At 47.7% G+C, this 17,494-nt stretch overlaps 1 protein-coding gene across 4 annotated transcripts in view; it reads right to left on the bottom strand.

Annotated features, from left to right (window-relative positions):
- Nucleotides 1-17,494, bottom strand: part of LOC109867880 (ras-specific guanine nucleotide-releasing factor RalGPS1) — a 274,063-nt gene that overhangs the window by 160,547 nt on the left and 96,022 nt on the right. The window lies entirely within an intron of this gene.

The following is a 17,494-nucleotide window of genomic DNA, read 5'->3' as shown; positions in this document are numbered from 1 at the left end:
AGCCAGTCAGCCGGCATCATTTAGTTGTACTCTGTTAAATTGTAACTCGACAACATGAGTGGTCGATTTCCCCTGCAGAGGACTAGCAAATCTGATGCATTGTTACCTCTTCAGCAACCAACGACACACTTCAAGGTAAAATAAAGCAATAATAAAATACATTTTTAAAGGAAAATCAGTCATCGGTAACAGGTAGAGTTGAAACATTTACAATACAACATATTACTGACACACAGACACCAAGTGAACGGTGATGTCAGCAGCACAGACAGACAATAACACATGACCAGAAACCACAAGACCATGGACTGTCTGACATTTGTGTTTGTCATTGAGAACTCTAATCGACTTACGGCTGGGGACAGACAGACATGAATACGAGAGTGATTTGGAGTTGGAGGACTTCTGGGTGCTCACTGTCTGAGGGATTTAACCCTGGCTCCCCACATTCACTGCCTTCTCAGAGTTATCATTATGACATTAGCCTGCAGCCTCACACAGTTCCCAACATATGCAGGCCGAGGCCACACCTGGCACCTGCAGCCTCACACAGTTCCCAACATATGCAGGCCAAGGCCACACCTGGCACCTGCAGCCACCTTTGTTTTGCACGTCTATGGAGTCAAGCACATCTACATCTGACCTAACTGGGAGTCAATGTTGTTTGGCTTTAAACTCTGCCAGAGTTTGTGGAATGTAGGTGTAGAGCTTAAATCAAAACAGCCAATCAGTTATTGGAGGTCATTAGATGTTATGTACAACTCAAAATCAGCACACTCATTTCATTGTGTGTGTGTGGAAGTATCTGTAATGTACATAAAAAATATTGTATTTTCTCATCTTAAAACCCTGTAAAAAAAAAAACAATGTGAGTCCTGTATTCCACCCCGAGTGGTTCAGACACGTCGGGAAAGCTAAAGTCCTGTGAGCGCCAAGATGTGACCCCGTGCTTCCTCAGCGCTCAACACCACAGAGTGGAGGGGTGAACCCGTGCTTCCTCAGCGCTCAACACCACAGAGTGGAGGGGTGAACCCGTGCTTCCTCAGAGCTCAACACCACAGAGTGGAGAGGTGAACCAGTGCTTCCTCAGAGCTCAACACCACAGAGTGGAGAGGTGAACCCGTGCTTCCTCAGCGCTCAACACCACAGAGTGGAGGGGTGAACCCATGCTTCCTCAGAGCTCAACACCACAGAGTGGAGGGGTGAACCCATGCTTCCTCAGAGCTCAACACCACAGAGTGGAGGGGTGAACCCATGCTTCCTCAGAGCTCAACACCACAGAGTGGAGGGGTGAACCCATGCTTCCTCAGCGCTCAACACCACAGAGTGGAGGGGTGAACCCATGCTTCCTCAGCGCTCAACACCACAGAGTGGAGGGGTGAACCCGTGCTTCCTCAGAGCTCAACACCACAGAGTGGAGGGGTGAACCCGTGCTTCCTCAGAGCTCAACACCAGAGTGGAGGGGTGAACCCATGCTTCCTCAGCGCTCAACACCACAGAGTGGAGAGGTGAACCTATGCTTCCTCAGCGCTCAACACCAGAGTGGAGGGGTGAACCCATGCTTCCTCAGCGCTCAACACCACAGAGTGGAGAGGTGAACCTATGCTTCCTCAGCGCTCAACACCAGAGTGGAGGGGTGAACCCATGCTTCCTCAGCACTCAACACCACAGAGTGGAGAGGTGAACCTATGCTTCCTCAGCGCTCAACACCACAGAGAGGTGAACCCATGCTTCCTCTGAGCTTACCACCACAGAGTGGAGGGATGCCTTTGGAGTGGTCTTCCATTTCCGCAATACCAGACAGCAGAACAGAACCAGAATGGCCCCCAGCCTTTTATGCAATTGGTTATTTTTTGCAATAGTTTCTGCTCTTTGCCTGGGGCAGAGTGGAAACAGGACTATCCTATAGCCGGGGAGGAGTGGAAACAGGACTATCCTAAAACCCGTTTTCCTTTGAGGGAAGGTAAGGGGCCTTTGAGGGACGGTAAGGGGCCTTTGAGGGACGGTAAGGGGCCTTTGAGGGAAGGTAAGGGGCCTTTGAGGGAAGGTAAGGGGCCTTTGAGGGAAGGTAAGGGGCCTTTGAGGGAAGGTAAGGGGCCTTTGAGGGAAGGTAAGGGGCCTTTGAGGGAAGGTAAGGGGCCTTTGAGGGAAGGTAAGGGGCCTTTGAGGGACGGGAAGGGGCCTTTGAGGGACGGGAAGGGGCCTTTGAGGGAAGGGAAGGGGCCTTTGAGGGAAGGGAAGGGGCCTTTGAGGGAAGGGAAGGGGCCTTTGAGGGAAGGGAAGGGGCCTTTGAGGGAAGGGAAGGGGCCTTTGAGGGAAGGGAAGGGGCCTTTGAGGGAAGGGAAGGGGCCTTTGAGGGAAGGGAAGGGGCCTTTGAGGGAAGGGAAGGGGCCTTTGAGGGAAGGGAAGGGGCCTTTGAGGGAAGGGAAGGGGCCTTTGAGGGAAGGGAAGGGGCCTTTGAGGGAAGGGAAGGGGCCTTTGAGGGAAGGGAAGGGGCCTTTGAGGGAAGGGAAGGGGCCTTTGAGGGAAGGGAAGGGGCCTTTGAGGGAAGGTAAGGGGCCTTTGAGGGAAGGTAAGGGGCCTTTGAGGGACTGTAAGGGGCCTTTGAGGGACTGTAAGGGGCCTTTGAGGGACTGTAAGGGGCCTTTGAGGGACTGTAAGGGGCCTTTGAGGGAAGGGAAGGGGCCTTTGAGGGAAGGGAAGGGGCCTTTGAGGGAAGGGAAGGGGCCTTTGAGGGAAGGTAAGGGGCCTTTGAGGGAAGGTAAGGGGCCTTTGAGGGAAGGTAAGGGGCCTTTGAGGGACTGTAAGGGGCCTTTGAGGGACTGTAAGGGGCCTTTGAGGGACTGTAAGGGGCCTTTGAGGGACTGTAAGGGCAGCTGAGAAATGGCATGCCAGGGGGAAACATTCATCAAAACATCATGAAGGGACAAAAACAAGTAGAATTTATGCTGGGGCTCCAAACGGCAGGGGAAACCCGTCTGGAGAGTGTTTCCAACAAATAACGGGTGAGAACCAGCTGCGGCGGATTAGGACAGAACCGTTGTGACACTATCCTGGACTTGCACTCTGTGTGTCTGTCTCACCATGAGGAAAGGTGCGCCTTTTTTCATCATGCCCAGGTAGACTATTTCCGTGTGCATTGCCAAAAACACTCTAAAACACACCCAGCCCTGGCTCATGGTGGTTATCCATCTGGTAAAACAGACCACACCCACGCCCCGGGTCCTCGGTCTTCCCCAGAGTGGCACACCCAACCCTGGCATCCGTCTGTCTGTCTGTCTGTCCCTTGCATGGAACACCCAACCCTGGAAAGTACTGTATGCTCATGTGCTTCAGCACAATAGCATTTTTTTATCTATATATATATATTTTTTTTCTGTCATTAGCCAAGCCCCTGCCCCGCAGTCCTCAGCCTCACACACGTCCTTAGGTCTCAGCCTCACTCCACCTCCTTAGGGTCTCAGCCTCACTCCACCTCCTTAGGGTCTCAGCCTCACTCCACCTCCTTAGGGTCTCAGCCTCACTCCACCTCCTTAGGGTCTCAGCCTCACACACGTCCTTAGGTCTCAGCCTCACTCCACCTCCTTAGGGCCTCAGCCTCACTCCACCTCCTTAGGGTCTCAGCCTCAGTCCTCCTCCTTAGGGTCTCAGCCTCACTCCTCCTCCTTAGGGTCTCAGCCTCACTCCTCCTCCTTAGGGTCTCAGCCTCACTCCACCTCCTTAGGGTCTCAGCCTCACTCCACCTCCTTAGGGTCTCAGCATCACTCCTCCTCCTTAGGGTCTCAGCCTCACTCCTCCTCCTTAGGGTCTCAGCCTCACTCCTCCTCCTCCTTAGGGTCTCAGCCTCACTCCTCCTCCTCCTTAGGGTCTCAGCCTCACTCCACCTCCTTAGGTCTCAGCCTCACTCCTCCTCCTTAGGGCCTCAGCCTCACTCCACCTCCTTAGGGTCTCAGCCTCAGTCCTCCTCCTTAGGGTCTCAGCCTCACTCCTCCTCCTTAGGGTCTCAGCCTCACTCCTCCTCCTTAGGGTCTCAGCCTCACTCCACCTCCTTAGGGTCTCAGCCTCACTCCACCTCCTTAGGGTCTCAGCATCACTCCTCCTCCTTAGGGTCTCAGCCTCACTCCTCCTCCTTAGGGTCTCAGCCTCACTCCTCCTCCTCCTTAGGGTCTCAGCCTCACTCCTCCTCCTCCTTAGGGTCTCAGCCTCACTCCACCTCCTTAGGTCTCAGCCTCACTCCTCCTCCTTAGGGTCTCAGCCTCACTCCACCTCCTTAGGTCTCAGCCTCACTCCACCTCCTTAGGGTCTCAGCCTCACTCCACCTCCTTAGGGTCTCAGCCTCACTCCTCCTCCTTAGGGTCTCAGCCTCACTCCTCCTCCTTAGGGTCTCAGCCTCACTCCTCCTCCTTAGGGTCTCAGCCTCACTCCTCCTCCTCCTTAGGGTCTCAGCCTCACTCCTCCTCCTTAGGGTCTCAGCCTCACTCCTCCTCCTCCTTAGGGTCTCAGCCTCACTCCTCCTCCTTAGGGTCTCAGCCTCACTCCTCCTCCTTAGGGTCTCAGCCTCACTCCTCCTCCTTAGGGTCTCAGCCTCACTCCACCTCCTTAGGGTCTCAGCCTCACTCCTCCCCGCGAGTACACCCCAGCCTCATTCCTCCCCGCGAGTACACCCCAGCCTCACTCCTCCCCGCGAGTACACCCCAGCCTCACTCCTCCCCGCGAGTACACCCCAGCCTCACTCCTCCCCGCGAGTACACCCCAGCCTCACTCCTCCCCGCGAGTACACCCCAGCCTCACTCCTCCCCGCGAGTACACCCCAGCCTCACTCCTCCCCGCGAGTACACCCCAGCCTCACTCCTCCCCGCGAGTACACCCCAGCCTCACTCCTCCCCGCGAGTACACCCCAGCCTCACTCCTCCCCGCGAGTACACCCCAGCCTCACTCCTCCCCGCGAGTACACCCCAGCCTCACTCCTCCCCGCGAGTACACCCCAGCCTCACTCCTCCCCGCGAGTACACCCCAGCCTCACTCCTCCCCGCGAGTACACCCCAGCCTCACTCCTCCCCGCGAGTACACCCCAGCCTCACTCCTCCCCGCGAGTACACCCCAGCCTCACTCCTCCCCGCGAGTACACCCCAGCCTCACTCCTCCCCGCGAGTACACCCCAGCCTCACTCCTCCCCGCGAGTACACCCCAGCCTCACTCCTCCCCTTTCGTGGTAGTACACCTCAAACGGCCCCGTAGACCATAGTGTTAGGGTGCCAGTACAGTGTTCCAAGTCTCGCGACTTCTGGTCTATTTTTTTCTGCTTGCCTGAATGTTTTACCTCAACAGATCATAACCTGATAATATATAGGACTGGACCGACTGACCCCCACTGGAAGCTACAGAGACCGTGTCAAGACCTGAGAGGAAGCTACAGAGACCGTGTCAAGACCTGAGAGGAAGCTACAGAGACCGTGTCAAGACCTGAGAGGAAGCTACAGAGACAATGTGTTAATGCGTGAGCTGAGATGAAGCTACAGAGACCGTGTCAAGGCGTGAGCTGAGATGAAGCTACAGAGACCGTGTCAAGGCGTGAGATGAAGCTACCGAGACAATGTGTTAATGCGTGAGCTGAGATAAAGCTACAGGAGACCGTGTCAAGGCGTGAGCTGAGATAAAGCTACAGAGACCGTGTCAAGGCGTGAGCTGAGATGAAGCTACGGAGACCGTGTCAAGGCGTGAGCTGAGATGAAGCTACGGAGACCGTGTCAAGGCGTGAGCTGAGATGAAGCTACGGAGACCGTGTCAAGGCGTGAGCTGAGATGAAGCTACGGAGACCGTGTCAAGGCGTTGACACAGGATGTAAATCCTACACAGGTAAGGTAAAAACAGACAACAGGGATCACTGTCACCGTGTTGGTTAAGTATCACAGTACGGTATCATGAAAGCTATGAGATCAAGTTGCTCTAATGTGCCAAGAGTTGAGGGGAGAGTCTGAAGTAGGAATTTACTCCATGTGATATATAATGGAGATAATGACAGACTATTACTTTACCTCCTTCAACGCCAACAAAAGTATTTCCAAGCATGGAACAAGGCTCTCCCCCTCCCCCTCCCCCTCCCCCCTCCCCCCTCCCCCCTCAACAGACTCATATAAAAAATATATAATGAAGTCTTCAAATAAAGCGAGAAATGGCAGAAATTCGAGCCAAAACTAACTATACAACTACCTGTGCGCGCTCCATTTTCTACCACTGCCACAAAATAAACTGAAAACGATTTTATATAATGGAATAAAAATGTAAAAAACTGAAGTGGTCAGCATCTTCATGTTATTCCTGGCATTTACAATACAGACAGAAACTTCCTCTGAGAGGTATAGTTTACTGTCAGATGGAAACTGTGGTTGAGTCGAGGTCTTTTTTGAATATGAACATGTGCGGTGGAGCGACGGTCGATTATTTGCTTGCCGAGGACTAGGAAGCAGCTCACGTTGAAGGAGGGAAGGAGAGATGGTGGGAGCAAGGAAGCCCAGGAAACACGCGTTCAGACTCTAGGGGTCAGAGCTGTCCCACTTGTCTTCACAAACCAATTAGCAAGAGGGGAAAAGCCCGAATGGACCCGACCAAGATTCAAACCAACGCTTTTGTTTCCAACCACAAAGAGAGAGAGAGGCCATAATGGGGAAAAAGAGGGAACATTTCCTTGACCTTTCCATCCTCAAACATATCATGCTTTTCAGAGAACACTTTGGTTACCTACTGTACCTCTGTCTCCAGCACTGTAACGTACACTGAGTGGACAACACATTAGGACCACCTTCCAAATATTGAGTTGCACACCTCCATTTTGCCCTCAGAACAGCCTCAATTCGTCGGGGGCATGGGACTCTACAAGCTGTCGAAAGCGTTCCACAGGGATGCTGGCCCATGTTGACTCCAAAGCGTCCCACAGGGATGCTGGCCCATGTTGACTACAAAGCGTTCCACAGGGATGCTGGCCCATGTTGACTCCAAAGCGTCCCACAGGGATGCTGGCCCATGTTGACTACAAAGCGTTCCACAGGGATGCTGGCCCATGTTGACTACAAAGCGTTCCACAGGGATGCTGGCCCATGTTGACTACAAAGCGTTCCACAGGGATGCTGGCCCATGTTGACCAATGCGTCCCACAGTTGTGTCAAGTTGACTGGATGTCCTTTGGGCGGTGGACCATTGTGGATACACACAGGAAACTATTGAGCGTGAAATACCCAGCAGCGTTGCAGTTCTTGACACAGTTTGACACCACTCATCTATACCGATTGAAGTGGGTGTAACAATTAACATCACTAAGGGATTGTAGCATTTCACCAAGTCCGTCCACGTCATGGAAAGAGCAGGTGTTCATAATGTTTTGTACACTCATTGTACACAAATAGCATTGACAAGGACAAACCACTTTCAGCACAAGTGGTCAGAACACCGGGGCGGCAGGGTAGCCTAGTGGTTAGAGTGGAGGGGTGGCAGGGTAGCCTAGTGGTTAGAGCGTTGGACTAGTAACCAGAAGGTTTCAAGTTCAAATCCCCGAGCTGACAAGGTAAAAATCTGTCGTTCTGCCCCTGAACAGGCAGTTAACCCACTGTTCCTAGGCCTTCATTGAAAATAAGAATCTGTTCTGACTTGCCTGGTTAAATAAAGCTAAAAAAAAAATAAAAACACAGTTCTTTGAATCAATGACACTGGCCCCGGTGACCCTAAATACACCGTTGTTTCTGTGCCCTTGTGACATCATGAAATCCAATTTTAATGTTTAAAACCAACAAAATGTTACACGTCCGTTCTAAATGACCTGGAACAAAAACGACCCAAATTTCACGGCTCACAAACAGTCCCGGCACGGAGCGAGTCATTTTCACCATTATATAAAACAACCTGGAGCTGGATGGGCTCGTTATACCTCAGACATCATTACCAGTAAACACGAACATGTGCACACACACACACAGTTATGGAAACTATTGTCGACTGACCCCCCCCCCAAAAAAAACAGCCAAACTCTATTAAAACCGACTTACACAGTAAACTCAGATCTCTTAGAAGTGGGTGCACAATTAAAAGAATCTCAGTTCAAAATCAGCAGTCGGCTGTTTGCTTCACATACTGTGGCCCTCATATGGTGTGACCCTAGTGCACCTTTAAAAAGACTCAAGGAGGGGAAGAAAAAAAAAAAGTGTCACCATTTGCAGCTTCTAGATGGCACAGTTGCATGCTGACTAGTGCACTACTGGTTTCAGTTGACCCAAAAGCATGGCGTAGAGGGCTGTACTGCATACAGCGACAATAATCTGTATTGAAAGACCTGTTTCGCCATCAGCATATCCACTAAGCCTCCAGTGAAACTCTGCATTTTCTGTATTCCTCTGTCCAATTACTGGGTGGGAGCTGCCGTCTGGCATGGTGGTGAGGTGTCATTTTCTTTCCAGGAATTGGCAGAGCAAGTGGTCAAGTCCTTGATTAACGTGGCAAGTGGGGTAGCGACAAGGGATCAAATATACAGCCCCATAAACTCATTTTTCATTATTGTTGTCGGGGCCACATCACAGGAGAGGATGTAAGCGCTTTCCCAACTGGCTCCAAGGGCGGAAAGACCCGCCAGAGAGTTCAGCCAGCTTTCTGGAAAGTACACCTGGTATATATATGCTTGTACTCGTTTTCAATTCGGCCTGATGGAATACTGTGCTATTACCATCATAATCATCATCATCAACAGCATCTTACAATTACATTTATTTCTACATTTCAACAGACATTTTTGTTTCAGAAATCTGCCAACTCATCTAGTTTTGATATTCAGGGAGTGTGTGTGTGTGCTTTACACTTCTCTCTGGATGTCTTTATCGAAGCACCACAGGTTTTCCAGGCATAGCCTTTCCAAGTGAACAGACCTCTCTGCTGAGTGCCAGTGACAAGTACTGGGTTCATACAGTGACAGTACTGGGTTCATATAGTGACAGTACTGGGTTCATATAGTGACAGTACTGGGTTCATATAGTGACAGTACTGGGTTCATATAGTGACAGTACTGGGTTCATATAGTGACAGTACTGGGTTCATATAGTGACAGTACTGGGTTCATACAGTGACAGTACTGGGTTCATATAGTGACAGTACTGGGTTCATATAGTGACAGTACTGGGTTCATATAGTGACAGTACTGGGTTCATACAGTGACAGTACTGGGTTCATATAGTGACAGTACTGGGTTCATATAGTGACAGTACTGGGTTCATATAGTGACAGTACTGGGTTCATATAGTGACAGTACTGGGTTCATATAGTGACAGTACTGGGTTCATATAGTGACAGTACTGGGTTCATATAGTGACAGTACTGGGTTCATATGTTTTTAAAGCCCTGTGAGGAAAGAGAAAGGCTTGAAATCTGTCATCTGGTTTTCTAGATGGAAACGGTGAGAACACAATGGAACTGAACGCTCTGACCCCAGTTATCCCCAATAGATGATAATTACAAAAAGCAATCAGCTTGTGGACAATGTTTTTGGGGGTTTTCAAAGCAACTGTAACTAACGTTTTTTGGTGTTCTACAAGCCAACTATTCAAACTCCCCCCCGCCCCCCACCACCCCCAGAATGCTAAAGCCCCCTATAATGTAAACCACAGATCCACAACTAGATTAAGCCGCGGGGAGATTTTTTTTCATTAGCGGATGGTCAGGGGCCCGGAACATAATCACAAATAATTAATTGACTGCAAAATTTACCGCAAGAAGAACAACCCCTTGGGTTGTGCCGTGGTGGAGATCTTTGTGGGCTATACTCAGCCTTGTCTCAGGATGGTAAGTTGGTGGTTGAAGATATCCCTCTAGTGGTGTGGGGGCTGTGCATTGGCAAAGTGGGTAGGGTTATATCCTTCCTGTTTGGCCCTGTCCAGTGTCTCCTGACCCCTCCTGTCTCAGCCTCCAGTATTTATGCTGCAGTAGTTTATGTGTCGGGGGGCTAGGGTCAGTTTGCTATATCTGGAGTACTTCTCCTGTCCTATTCGGTGTCCTGTGTGAATTTAAGTGTGCTCTCTCTAATTCTCTCTCTCTCTCTCTCTTTCTCTCTCTCTCTCTCTCTCTCTCTCAGAGGACCTGAGCCCTAGGACCATGCCTCAGGAATACCTGACATGATGACTCCTTGCTGTCCCCAGTCCACCTGGCCGTGCTACTGCTCCAGTTTCAACTGTTCTGCCTTATTATTATTGGACCATGCTGGTAATTTATGAACATTTGAACATCTTGGCCATGTTCTGTTATAATCTCCACCCGGCACAGCCAGAAGAGGACTGGCCACCCCACATAGCCTGGTTCCTCTCTAGGTTTCTTCCTAGGTTTTGGCCTTTCTAGGGAGTTTTTCCTAGCCACCGTGCTTCTACACCTGCATTGCTTGCTGTTTGTGGTTTTAGGCTGGGTTTCTGTACAGCACTTTGTGACATCGGCTGATGTACGAAGGGTTATATAAATACATTTGATTTGATTTGAAACAAATATCATATTTGACTAAAACAATCATTTCAAACCTTGCTTACATTTATATACAATCACATACACTGAGTGTACAAAACATTAAGAACACCTGCTCTTTCCATGACAGACCAGGAGAATCCAGGTGGAAACTACGATCTCTTATTGATGTCACTTGTAAAAATCCACTTCAATCAGTGTAGATGAAGGGGAGGAGACGGGGTTAAAGAAAGATTTCCAGATAGTTTAATAGTCACATGTACAGGGTTTGCAAGTGTGATTGCAGGGTACAGTGAAAACAGGCTTCGAGCTCCAACATGCAGGACTACTGAAATTCAATAATGAAAATTGTATTTTTTGGGGGGTCTTGAGACATGGATAGTATGTGTGCCATTCAGAGGGTGCATGGGCAAGGCAAACGATTGAAGCGCTTTTGAACAGGGTATGATAGTAGGTGCCAGACGTACCGGTTTGAGTCAAGAACAGCAACGCTGCTGGGAATTCTGTAAGGACCTCGCTTTGTACACGGGGGCATTGTCATGCTGAAACAGGAAAGGGCCTTCCCAAACTGCTTCCCTTCACTGGAACTAAGGAGCTTTGCCCTAAGCATGAAAAACAGCCCCAGACCGGTATTCCTCCTCCACCAAACTTTACAGTTGACATTATGCATTGGGGCAGGTAGTGTTTTCCTGGCATCCGCCAAACCTAGATTCGTCCATCAGACTGCCATTTGGTGAAGCGTGATTCATCTCTCCAGAGAACGGGTTTCCACTGCTCCAGAGTCCAATGACGGAGAACTTTACACAGACGCTTGGCATTGCGCATGGCAAAATGGCAATAGGGCTCAACACTTAAAAATATGCTTTTGTTCCTTCTATTAGTCTATAGGTAATATGCATGGAAGAAGCCTAGAGCTGACCAGTGCTTCAGGTAATATGCATGGAAGAAGCCTAGTGCTGACCAGTGCTTCAGGTAATATACATGGAAGAAGCCTAGAGCTGACCAGTGCTTCAGGTAATATGCATGGAAGAAGCCTAGTGCTGACCAGTGCTTCAGGTAATATACATGGAAGAAGCCTAGAGCTGACCAGTGCTTCAGGTAATATGCATGGAAGAAGCCTAGTGCTGACCAGTGCTTCAGGTAATATACATGGAAGAAGCCTAGAGCTGACCAGTGCTTCAGGTAATATGCATGGAAGAAGCCTAGTGCTTCAGGTAATATGCTTGGAAGAAGCCTAGAGCTGACCAGTGCTTCAGGTAATATGCTTGGAAGAAGCCTAGAGCTGACCAGTGCTTCAGGTAATATGCTTGGAAGAAGCCTAGTGCTTCAGGTAATATGCTTGGAAGAAGCCTAGAGCTGACCAGTGCTTCAAGTAATATGCTTGGAAGGAGCCTAGAGCTGACCAGTGCTTCAGGAAATATGCTTGGAAGAAGCCTAGAGCTGACCAGTGCTTCAGGTAATATGCTTGGAAGAAGCCTAGAGCTGACCAGTGCTTCAGGTAATATGCTTGGAAGAAGCCTAGAGCTGACCAGTGCTTCAGGAAATATGCTTGGAAGAAGCATAGAGCTGACCAGTGCTTCAGGTAATATGTTTGGAAGAAGCCTAGAGCTGACCAGTGCTTCAGGTAATATGCTTGGAAGAAGCCTAGAGCTGACCAGTGCTTCAGGTAATATGCTTGGAAGAAGCCTAGTGCTTCAGGTAATATGCTTGGAAGAAGCCTAGAGCTGACCAGTGCTTCAGGTAATATGCTTGGAAGAAGCCTAGAGCTGACCAGTGCTTCAGATAATATGCTTGGAAGAAGCCTAGTGCTTCAGGTAATATGCTTGGAAGAAGCCTAGAGCTGACCAGGGCTTCAGGTAATATGCTTGGAAGAAGCCTAGAGCTGACCAGGGCTTCAGGTAATATGCTTGGAAGAAGCCTAGAGCTGACCAGTGCTTCAGGTAATATGCTTGGAAGAAGCATAGAGCTGACCAGTGCTTCAGGTAATATGCTTGGAAGAAGCCTAGAGCTGACCAGTGCTTCAGGTAATATGCTTGGAAGAAGCCTAGAGCTGACCAGTGCTTCAGGTAATATGCTTGGAAGAAGCCTAGTGCTTCAGGTAATATGCTTGGAAGAAGCCTAGTGCTTCAGGTAATATGCTTGGAAGAAGCCTAGTGCTTCAGGTAATATGCTTGGAAGAAGCCTAGAGCTGACCAGTGTTTCAGGTAATATGTTTGGAAGAAGCCTAGAGCTGACCAGTGCTTCAGGTAATATGTTTGGAAGAAGCCTAGAGCTGACCAGTGCTTCAGGTAATATGCTTGGAAGAAGCCTAGAGCTGACCAGTCCTTCAGGTAATATGCTTGGAAGAAGCCTAGAGCTGACCAGTCCTTCAGGTAATATGCTTGGAAGAAGCCTAGAGCTGACCAGGGCTTCCAGTGACACAATCCTCCACGTAGTGAGGATTTGAATGTACAATGTTCTGCCAGACAGAATAAAAATGCTGGAAGGTGCGAACAGTGTTCCTCCTGGGGGTTAAGCTAGTACTTTGAAATTCCACTTCAGAATCCATCGGCAATAATGGGGGTGGTGTGCCTCCGTGCGCGAGTGTGTGTGTGTGTGTGTGTGTGTGTGTGTGTGTGTGTGTGTGTGTGTGAGAGTGTTAAGAGCACCTTGGGAGAACACATGAAAAGCTCTTCAGTGAGTGGGTCTACTACCGTTGGGCTGAGAGCACTGCCTCCACACCAACAGAAGAGGAGACAAAAAAGGCTAAAACAATCACCAATGACTGGATTTGTTTCAATGTTATTCAAATATCTATATTGGAGACTCAATTATATATATATATATGAAGCAAAACATTTAAGTAACTGTTAAACACGGGCACGATCAGCATTATCCACTGTTCAGAAGCAAGATTTTCTTAAGCATTTAAAACCGATGACTTTTACAGAGCTTTCTCTTGATCCGCCTATGATATTTAAGGTAGCAAAATATATCGTGAGGACCCCAATCCCACCCCAAAAAACAACAGCAGAGATTGTAAAAGACTAAAAGCCTTTGGCTTCCGAGTGGCGCAGCGGTCTAAGGCACTGCATCTCAGTGCAAGAGAAGTCATTTCAGTCCCTGGTTCGAATCCAGGCTGTATCACATCCGGCCGGGATTGGGAGTCCCGTAAGGCGGCGCACAATTGGCCCAGTGTCATCCGGGTTTGGCCGGGGTAGGCTGTCATTGTAAATAAGAATTTGTTCTTAACTGACTTGCCTAGATAAATAATTAAATACAAATATGGTAGGCAGTACATTCCTGACCTCCCAATTTTCCTCTCTTTAAAAAGAGTTTGAGACAGGGTTAGAGATGAGAACGAATGCAACTACCACCACAAAGCAATGGAGGGAAGCAGGCTTTCTCTGGAACGTACGGTAACACTATCATAAATATGCATGGTGAAGACTTCAGCTTCCCACTCTCATAGATATGCATGGTGAAGACTTCAGCTTCCCACTATGATAAATATGCATGGTGAAGATTTCAGCTTCCCACTATCATAGATATGCATGGTGAAGACTTCAGCTTCCCACTATGATAAATATGCATGGTGAAGACTTCAGCTTCCCACTATGATAAATATGCATGGTGAAGACTTCAGCTTCCCACTATGATAAATATGCATGGTGAAGACTTCAGCTTCCCACTATGATAAATATGCATGGTGAAGACTTCAGCTTCCCACTATGATAAATATGCATGGTGAAGACTTCAGCTTCCCACTATGATAAATATGCATGGTGAAGACTTCAGCTTCCCACTATGATAAATATGCATGGTGAAGACTTCAGCTTCCCACTATCATAGATATGCATGGTGAAGACTTCAGCTTCCCACTATGATAAATATGCATGGTGAAGACTTCAGCTTCCCACTATGATAAATATGCATGGTGAAGACTTCAGCTTCCCACTATGATAAATATGCATGGTGAAGACTTCAGCTTCCCACTATGATAAATATGCATGGTGAAGACTTCAGCTTCCCACTATGATAAATATGCATGGTGAAGACTTCAGCTTCCCACTATCATAGATATGCATGGTGAAGACTTCAGCTTCCCACTATCATAGATATGCATGGTGAAGACTTCAGCTTCCCACTATGATAAATATGCATGGTGAAGACTTCAGCTTCCCACTATGATAAATATGCATGGTGAAGACTTCAGCTTCCCACTATGATAAATATGCATGGTGAAGACTTCAGCTTCCCACTATGATAAATATGCATGGTGAAGACTTCAGCTTCCCACTATGATAAATATGCATGGTGAAGACTTCAGCTTCCCACTATCATAGATATGCATGGTGAAGACTTCAGCTTCCCACTATCATAGATATGCATGGTGAAGACTTCAGCTTCCCACTATGATAAATATGCATGGTGAAGACTTCAGCTTCCCACTATCATAAATGTGCATGGTGAAGACTTCAGCTTCCCACTATGATAAATATGCATGGTGAAGACTTCAGCTTCCCACTATGATAAATATGCATGGTGAAGACTTCAGCTTCCCACTATGATAAATATGCATGGTGAAGACTTCAGCTTCCCACTATCATAGATATGCATGGTGAAGACTTCAGCTTCCCACTATCATAGATATGCATGGTGAAGACTTCAGCTTCCCACTATCATAAATATGCATGGTGAAGACTTCAGCTTCCCACTATCATAGATATGCATGGTGAAGACTTCAGCTTCATCTTCCCACTATGATAAATATGCATGGTGAAGACTTCAGCTTCCCACTATGATAAATATGCATGGTGAAGACTTCAGCTTCCCACTATGATAAATATGCATGGTGAAGACTTCAGCTTCCCACTATGATAAATATGCATGGTGAAGACTTCAGCTTCCCACTATGATAAATATGCATGGTGAAGACTTCAGCTTCCCACTATGATAAATATGCATGGTGAAGACTTCAGCTTCCCACTATGATAAATATGCATGGTGAAGACTTCAGCTTCCCACTATGATAAATATGCATGGTGAAGACTTCAGCTTCCCACTATGATAAATATGCATGGTGAAGACTTCAGCTTCCCACTATGATAAATATGCATGGTGAAGACTTCAGCTTCCCACTATGATAAATGTGCATGGTGAAGACTTCAGCTTCCCACTATGATAAATATGCATGGTGAAGACTTCAGCTTCCCACTATGATAAATATGCATGGTGAAGACTTCAGCTTCCCACTATGAGAAAATAGAGAAATCACTTCTAAAGAGACTATCAAATATGGAGGAATGTCTAATCAATGCGGATGATAAATCAGGAACGTTTGTTGGTGGCCCATGTTTTGCTTTGGTCTTTAACAGAATAAACAGTTTAGAAATGACACAGAAATTCATTGACTGCCACAGCAAACACGTTAGTCTCAGTTATATAGATGCGGCAAAGAGGTCAATCGAACTCGACCAAAACAATGGAATTGCCATGGAAACGTGTAGGGGAAAAGGGTCATTGGGGCGGCAGGGTAGCCTAGTGGTTAGAGCGTTGGACTAGTAAACTAGGAAGGTTGCAAGTTCAAATCCCTGAGCTGACAAGGTACAAATCTGTCGTTCTGCCCCTGAACAGGCAGTTAACCCACTGTTCCTAGGCCGTCATTGAAAATAAGAATTTGTGCTTAACTGACTTGCCTAGTTAAATAAAGGTAAAATAAAGAAAATAAAAAGTCGCCTCATTGCCATTCCCAGCAAAATTAGCCTACATTTAAGCTATTGTTTATATTTGGTATTTATTATGATCCCCCATTAGCAGCTGCAAAAGCATCAGCTACTCTTCCTGGGGTCCACATGAAACATGACATCATACATAGAACAGAACACTATTAGTCAAGGACTGAAACGCATTTAAAACATCACACACAGCCTACATATCTGTACATACACACAATATCTAGGTGTAATACATAGTACAGTGAAAATTATAATAAATAAATAAATATTTATATAAAAAAAATGTCCATTAAGGTGTTCTTTTATCTGTTCTTCTACTATGTCTAAGTAATCCTGTCCAACGCATTTAAGAAATGCTCAAATATTGGTTAGCTACCTGCAGATTCATGCAGGGTAGTAACGAGAGGTGTATTTAGAGGCCAGGTTGGTGAGGATGATATCTATGAGGGTGCCCGTGTTTGCGGATTTAGGGTTGTACCTTGTAGGTTCCTTGATCATTTGTGTGAGATTGAGGACATCTAGCTTAGATTGTAGGACAGCCGGGGTGTTAAGCATATCCCAGTTTAGGTCACCTAACAGTACAAAACTCTGAAGATAAATGGGGGACAAATCATTTACATATGGTGTCCAGGGCATGGCTGGGGGCTGAGAGGGGTCTGTAACAAGTGGCAACAGTGAGACTTATTTCTGGAAAGGTGGATTTTTAAAAGTAGAAGCTCAAACTGTTTGGGCACAGACCTGGATAGCATGGTAGAACTCTGCAGCCTAACTCCACCCCCTTTGGCAGTTCTAGCTTGGCGGAAAATGTTGGGGATGGAAATTTCAGAATTTTTCATGGCCTTCCTAAGCCAGGATTCAGACACGGCTAGGACATCAGGGCTGGCGGAGGCTTCTGATGTTAACATGCATGAAACCAAGGCTTTTACAGTTACAGAAGTCAACACATGATAGCGCCTGTTGGTGGCCTGGGTTAACCTCTACATCACCAGAAAGGCTATAAGAACTGCTAAAGGCTATAAGAACTGCTAAAGGCTATAAGAACTGCTAAAGGCTATAAGAACTGGTCGTCTAGTTCGTTGGAACAGAGAATAAAAGGAACAGATTTCTGGGCGTGGTAGAATAGATTTAAGGCATAATTTACAGATGGGTATGGTAGGATGTGAGTACAGTGGAGGTAAATCTAGGCGTTGAGTGACGATGGAGGTTTCGTCTCTGGAAGGACAAGTTAAGACAGGTGATGTCTCCTCGTGTGTGGGGACGAAAGAGCTGTCTAAGGCATTCTGAGTGGGACTGAG

This window comes from Oncorhynchus kisutch, linkage group LG23 (genome assembly GCF_002021735.2).
Source record: "Oncorhynchus kisutch isolate 150728-3 linkage group LG23, Okis_V2, whole genome shotgun sequence".
In the NCBI taxonomy this organism is placed as follows: domain Eukaryota; kingdom Metazoa; phylum Chordata; class Actinopteri; order Salmoniformes; family Salmonidae; genus Oncorhynchus; species Oncorhynchus kisutch.
Note: the sequence above shows the minus strand (reverse complement) of the source record. Positions and strands in the feature narration are given on the sequence as shown.